Raw genomic sequence first — 7,132 nt, forward strand, 5'->3', positions numbered from 1 at the left:
GAATGAGTTAATGTTAAAGTTTGGATGTGGGGATGTGAAATGGTGTGCAAGTCCCCAGCACAATTTTTTTTTAATTTTTGTTTTTCGGTTAACTGTCTACTTTTATCTCCTTGTAAATCTGCCACACAGGCTACCAGTTGACATCTGAAACAGCTGACCCTGTACAGAATCACCATGTGCACACACACATGCACCTGTCCATATTCATGGCTACACGTCTGGCAGTAGATATCCGTTTGTGCTCCTGTGTGTATGTGTGTTTCCGTGTTGCTCCCTTCTCCCTTCCCAGCAGTAAAATGTGTTTTACTGGAGTTAACGCTGAGGTCAGATAAAGCAGATTTATTTCTAATGATGACAAGCACTCTTCTAGCCAGTCTATAAAACAGAAACCAATCAGAGACACACACACACGCACCCGCGCGCACACACACAAAATAGGGCTGCAGAAAGAAGATATGATTATTATTGTACACGACTATGCAATGAGAATTAGGTGTTTTTCTAATAATGATTATACTTTATAAGGTAAAAAATTCTGCTGCCTTAACAAAAAAAGGACCAAGACTAGAGTCCTTTTTTTATTCTTGAAAGACAGTGACAATTGCAAAAAACAGCCCTGAAGACAAGACAGTCTTTCAAGGCTGGAATCCAAAAATAAGAAAGTTTGAAGTTTCGTAAGGAAAGTATCAAAAATAGGTCTGCTAAAATGAACACCGTGATGCATGTGAAAAGGAAAAGAATATGGCATTAATGGTAGTAATCTCACAATATCTACACATCTATGCACATTACACTTCATCGATCATATGATAAATACGTTGTTAGTTCAAGGAACTAACATCAGTCTATGGCGCACTATGACATGTACAAGGTATGGTAGTGGCTGTGCAGGGGAAATATTGTCAAATGGAAAATATAGCAATATAATACAGCGACATTGAATTTATTGTATTTTATAAAAAACTATCGTATATACTGAAACTACCTGGAAAAGGGGCCAGGATACTACATTTAATGGCAAAACTATATCATAAGCAACATTACAAGACTGTATTCACACTGCAAATATACAGTATATGCTATTTGCAATATGAACTATTCCATGGCATTGTGCTATCCAATCCGATGCTCACCAGCAAATATACAAGTGGCCTTGACTCTTGGTCTGTGTTTGAGTGTACTAATTACACTGATTGGTGGGTTCACAGTAGATATATAAGGTATAGGTGAATACACTGATCTTGAACCTGCACTGGGAAGCAAATTCACAAACAAAAATTCTCTCAAACAAATCACAAACAAGGTTTCATTGTGGGTTTATTAAAATGGCAAAAATATCGAACATTTGGTTTTTGTTTTGAATTATTGATCATACATCTGATAACCCTGAGTGGGAACATTCTAGCCTCAGTGTTATCATTGGGATCACCATAGTTACCTCCAATCAGCTGAAGTCACCTGTCTCATATGATCTGGTTTGTCATCTGTGAATCAAAACAGATCCCTTCACTTTTTCCATGTTTTGTGATGATACGACCTTATTTTAAAATGGATTAAATATTTTTTTCCCTCATCAATCGATACACAATACCCCACAATGACAAAGCAAAAGCAGGTTTTTAGAAAATTTTGCAAATTAAAATGAAAAACTCAAATATCAGTATTATAAATTAAAGTACAGTATCAGTAAGTATTCAGACCCTTTACTCAGTACTGTGATGTCCAGCCCTGCTCCCTAGTGTCCACACTTCCTGGTTTTGTTGTGTGATTGCCCGCCTGTGTGATTGTCTTCCCTGCCCTGATTAGTTTCCCTGTTCCTTGTTGACCTTCCCTCCCCTCTCTCTGTGCCAGTTAGTCTTTGTACAATGTTCCAAGCGTCTTTTTACTAATCTCCCAGTCTCCTGGAATTCTTATTCCCCATCTAGTGACTGTCTGTGTACTAAACCGCCTTGCCTTGTCTATTCCCTTTCGGATTGTTTGCTCCACTGACTGTCTACCTTTGTACCGATCCTGTTCAAAGACGGTTTTCTTTTATCAAAGTTCATGTCTCCGAGTCATGCTATTGAGTCCTCTTGCCTGTCTTTCCACCAGTCATTACAGTACGAACTGGGCAAGACTATGGACTCAGCCGACTCTGATCCTGTAGGCGACACGCCCGATAACCAACTTGCGGTGCAAGGATAGGCAATCGCCGTCCAGGGAGTCATGTTAGGCTCCCGTGAACAGGGCCTTCGTACCAGCACTAAACAACAGAACTCTCGAGCCAACCTTTTAAGTTAATTACTCACCCAGTTCCGGAGGTCCGATCCGGCCCACAACCCACTGGCAGCTCCAGTTCCGGTCCTCGTTCCAGTTCCAGCTCCAGCTCTGACCCCAGCACCCATCGTTACATCACCAGCCCAGTTTTGTGGGGACTCCGGGGACTGCCGATCCTTCCTGATCCAGTGTGGGTTACATTTCAAGCTCCAGGCTTTTCCATTGGAGCACTCGAAGGTAGCACACCACATCTACCACCTTGCTGGCTAAAGCCTAGGCTACAGCCAAGTGGTCCAGGGGTCTCCTGTCTACTATCTGTTGGAGCTCTTTTCCAACACCCTCTAATGGGTCTGCGCCAGGGTAAGCGTTGAGTCTACTACTAGGCCACTAAGTACCGCACCCTGGCAGCAGACAGCAGCTGGAATTTTCACTCCCTGTACAACACATTCCTCCATGTGTTAGCCGACCCCATGAAGGACAAGTGAGTGCCACTAGAGTTTCCTTCCAGCTTAGACTCTCTGATCTCAATGGCCATTAAAATTGATAACCACCTCCAGGAAAGAGAGAGGTCCAGGGATGTCGTTATCCCGCTAGTCCAGAAGGGGCAGCCTACAACCAATTCTCCTTATTCCTGGGCTGTTCCTACTCGCCCCAGCCCAGTGGCCGCCTCACCATCTCCCCCTACTGCGTCAGAAGAGCCCATGATGTTGAGGAGAGCCAGGCAAATTCCAGAGAAGCGACAGCACCGCCTGAGGCAGGGCAGATGTATCTACTGGGTCACTTAATCTCCACATGCCCAATAAAAAACAAGGCTCATAAGCCGAACTTCTGTTTTCTCCTCTCGATCCCTCACTTAAGCACCGCTTATCACTTCGTCTTAGACTTTACTTCACCCAATGTTAACGGACTCCAGAGCTGATGAGAGCTTCATCGATTAGAGGTTAGCCGGGGCTGAGACTCAATCCCAACTCAAATTAATTCACCTATCTAAACCCTTGGAGGCTAAAGCCTTGGATGGACTTCTGTGGTGCTGAGTCACTCAGTGCAGTCAACTGAGTGAACTAGTCATCACCAGTAATCACATTGAGTTCCTGAGGCTCCATCTTTTCAACTCTGTTTTACATCCTCTCATGCTGGGCTTTCCCTGGCTAACAAAACATAACCCTCGCATTCACTGGTCCACAGGGGAAGTAATGGGTTGGGGAAAAGAATGCTCGTATCCTGCTTCTTGCCGGTTTTGACTTTGGAGCCGCCTCCACCCTCTGAAATGTCCCCTCCTGCCCTGGATCTCCAACTCCAAGACCCGCCTCCTGTGCTTCCCAAGTCTCCAGTGGCTTTGGAATTTCCCAAGGTCCCAGAGCCTTCTCTCTCCCCACGTCCTCCTGCATTGTCTGATTCTGACTTTCCAGATCTCTCTGGAATCCATTCCTGTTTCCTCGACCTCAAGGAGGCTACCTCTCTGCCCTTTCCTCGACCCTATGACTGTGCGATTGACTTGCTACAAGGAACTTTACCCCGCAAGGGACGCCTCTATTCTCTGTCAGCCCCGGGGATGGAGATAATGAGGAAGTATATCGAATCAACACTGGCTGCTGGAATTATCCGTCTGTCTTCCTCTCCTGCTGGGGCTGGCTTCTTCTTTGTGGATCAGAAAGACAAGACTCTTCGTCCCCGCATCGACTACCGAGGACTGAATGATATTACCATAAAGAACAGGTACCCGCTCCCTCTTATCCCTTCTGCATTTGAGTTACTGCAAGGTGCTAAGATCTTTACTAAACTCAATCTGAAAAATGCTTACCATTTGGTAAGGATAAGGGAGGGGGACAAGTGGAAGACCGTTTTCATCACTCCTAGTAGGCATTACGAGTATCTTCTAATGCCCTTTTGCCTCACCAATGCTCCAGCTGTTTTCAGTCACTGCTGAATGACATTGTTTGAGACATGCTGGACCTGTTCACGTTTGTCTACCTGGACGACATCCTCATCTTCTCTCCTGGTGAGGAGACTCATGTCCCGCATGTCCGCGGGGTCCCTAAGTGCCTCCTCTGCAACAAGCTCTTTGTAAAGGCTGATAAATGCGAGTTCCATGTCCCCTCTGTTGCATTCCTGGGGTTTATCGTCTCAGTGGGCAACATCCAGATGGATCCCGCGAAGGTCAGTGCTGTCACCGAGTGGCCTACGCCCGCTAACAGGAAACAGTTGCAACGTTTCCCAGGCTTGCCAGCTTTTATAGATGTTTTATCAGGATTTATAGCACTGTTTCCGCCATGCTGCATGCCCTAATCTCCTCCAAGGTCAAGTTTCTGTGTTCCCCCCAACCCGAACAGGCTTTCTGGAGGTTGAAGGAGAGCTTCACATCGGCCCCCTATCGTCACGCTGCCGGATCCTCATCAGCAGTTTGTCGCGGAGGTTGATGCCTCAGACGTAGGCGTCGGAGGAGTCCTCTCTCAGCAGTCTCAAGAGGAAAAGTTCCATCCCTGCGCCTTCCTCTCCTGGAGGCGCTTGCCTGTGAGAGAAATTACTACATGAGGAACAGAGAGCTGCTGGCTATTAAGTTGGCCCTGGAGGATCCATTCCTGGTTTGGGCTGACCACAACAACCTGGAGTACATTGGTTCCACCAGACAGCTCAACACCTGACAAGTCAGATGGGCCCTTTTTCTGAATCAGTTCAACTTTTCCTTGTCGTACTGTCCCAGGTCTCAGAATACTAAACCCAATTCTCTGTTTGACCCTAACTCAGGCCCTAAGTCTCTGACCAATATCCTGTCCTCTTCCTGTGTGGTGGGGTCATGTAGGGCATTGAGGAAAGGGTCAGACAGAGTGGTAACATCCAAGTACCACTTGGCTCTCCCCTCGAATCTACTGTCTATCCTTGCCTCTCATCATTCCCAGGTCATTCATGGGGCGCCCACCTCATCTCTCTCCTGTCACCCCGGAATTTGGTGGACCTTTGGCGAGTGGAAATTCAGGCCAGAATCACATAGTCCGAACTCGGCATAAGAAGCAATGGCATCCAAATACCATGTGTTTTATGGAAGCCAGCTGACAGCACAGGATAAAAAAAAAAGTGTGTGTTAAGAATTCAATGATAGACATATGAACCAGGTGGACTTTGTAATCTGTTCTAAGATGTTTTAGAGTTACAAATGAAAGTAAACACACTGGAGACAAATCTTACAAATGATTTACAGCTAATCCCAAGTTCAGACTACGTGATTCTGGCCTGATATTCCACTTGGGGGACAATGGCGAGACGGGAGTGCACGGAGCAGCAGCCAGAAACACACAACACGCTGACTTTTCTTCTCTTGGTTTTTGATATTTTTTGTGACAAAAGTTAGTTAGTTCAGAGACCCGTCGGAGATTCCTCCTGGTGAAAGATCTTGTAATGTGTGAGTGGGAGGCTAGTGGTCATCTCGCTGAGGGACACTCTGGGGTAGTTGTTCCTGTCATCCACAGTCATCTGAAAGAACATTGGGGGAACACCTGAAGGAGACCATTGACCCAATGTTACCATCGGGTTTTGGATCCTCATCCTACCAAATAAAATGTGATAATCATTGTTTTCTTTGCAATTTCATTTTAACCTAAAAATTACGATGTTTCTAAACACTTACATATTATTTGTGCTCCCAAAAGATCTCTTTGGACTGCTGTATGTATATTACAGTACTATACCTACATATTTACTTACTTATGTTACATAACCCTTATATGTATATATTATACTGTATATTGTGCATAATAACATTCCTTACAATTAACACCTGTAAGACTCCTCCACATGATACTCTACCATAACTGCCATTGAGAATTGTTTTGGTTGTTAGGGTGTAACGGCAACAGCCAATTGAATGGGACATGACATTGGTTGTGCACCAATTGATCAGAAAACACTTCTCCATTCATATACAATTTTTATAATAAATATCCAGTCAAAATAAACATAGTGAAATGACAACATTGTTAATGGTACACTCATGAATTGAGACGCTAGATTCAGTGTCATGTTTTCGAAAATATGTTTATTCTAAAAGAATAAATGAAAAATAAAAGGGATGAGTTGGCTGGTGCTCAGTGGCTGAACAGCACTAGTGAAGATAACTGCCAACTGATTATACGTATAGAAAATACCAGTGCTCAAAGCAACAAATGGACGTATCTTAATCATTTTTACACTGTATAAAATCTTGCCCCCTGCTTTCAATCCCCCAACATGAATCTTTACAATTGCCATGGCAACAGATGGTGGTTTAGTATAGATGACGTTAGCTTAGCTTAATCTACATATAAACAATGAACAATTAAATTACATGTAACAACAATAAACTTATTATGACATTTCTAAACAAAAACAGCTGTCAACACCAACAGCCATACTTAACCAGGGTGCGGTCACTTGTCATATCTTGCAACAGTTAATGTAGCAAGATATGACAAGTGCCAACATTGGACGACAACATATATATTGAAAAACAGTTAATTAGGTCCAGGAAAACTGGAACTACAACTGGTCACGTGGCCTCTTCCTGTCATAGTTATTGCAGTAAATGAGGGAGGAAAGGAGAGGAATGCAACCAGGAGGTTGCTGGGTTGCATCTGAAGCAGGCTTGGTGGTGTGTGTGTGTGATGGGACCGGCTGTATGTGTGTGTGTGTGTGTGTTTGTGTGCGTGTGTAAGCTGTCAACCATTGAGTGTACATGACATATCCCAATTGATTTTGGTGTATAAGTTCGGTATTATGTCGTGACGCCTCAAAGCAGTGGAAGGGGCCCCGAAGCCCCCCCCCAAGCTCCGCAGCCGAGTAAAGCCCCGAGCACCCTCCCCTTTCGGCTACAGAAGACCCCCAGGCCCCCAGAGAAGCTGGAGGG

The sequence above is a fragment of the Zeus faber genome, assembly GCF_960531495.2.
Source record: "Zeus faber genome assembly, chromosome: 10".
Taxonomy (NCBI): Eukaryota; Metazoa; Chordata; class Actinopteri; order Zeiformes; family Zeidae; genus Zeus; species Zeus faber.